We start from the raw sequence: 572 nt of genomic DNA on the forward strand, positions 1-572 counted from the left end.
TCCTCAGTGACGGCCGTCACCGTGGGGCGCTGGGAAATGGACATAGAGCACATCGTAATTTTACGTCCCCTTCCCATTTGCAAAAGATTGACCCCCCTGTTTCCTATTACCTGCATTTTATGTCAGATCATACATGTTTCTTATCCGTGCTGAGGATGGAACTCAGGGGCCCGGGCCCGCCAGGCAAACGCTCCACCAGAGCGGCTCCCTCCGCCCTGGATGCCTCCGCCCTGAACAAGCCATTTGGCTCTTTCTGAGCCTCACGCTTCCGCCTGGGTAAAACGGGTATAAACAAGCAGCGAGCCCCCAGGAGCACCGTGAGGATAAGGCAAGGCCGCCTGGTCGGAGAGCTGGCATTGTTCTCCCGGACGGGGAGCTGGGTCCACCCGTAAACGCTCCTCGCGGGGCGCACAGCAGCGCGCGGCTCAAGGGGCTCGTCCCCCAGCAAGCAGAAAACGCAGAGCGCAAACGCTGACGGCCCTCGAAACCGCCGCCCGCGCGCGGGCCGGAGATTCCCAACTCCCGGGGCGGGGAGCAGCCGGGGCGGGGCGCGCGGGCGGGGCCCCATCAGG

The sequence above is a fragment of the Chinchilla lanigera genome, unplaced genomic scaffold (assembly GCF_000276665.1).
Source record: "Chinchilla lanigera isolate Chin_1 unplaced genomic scaffold, ChiLan1.0 scaffold00012, whole genome shotgun sequence".
NCBI classification, from domain to species: domain Eukaryota; kingdom Metazoa; phylum Chordata; class Mammalia; order Rodentia; family Chinchillidae; genus Chinchilla; species Chinchilla lanigera.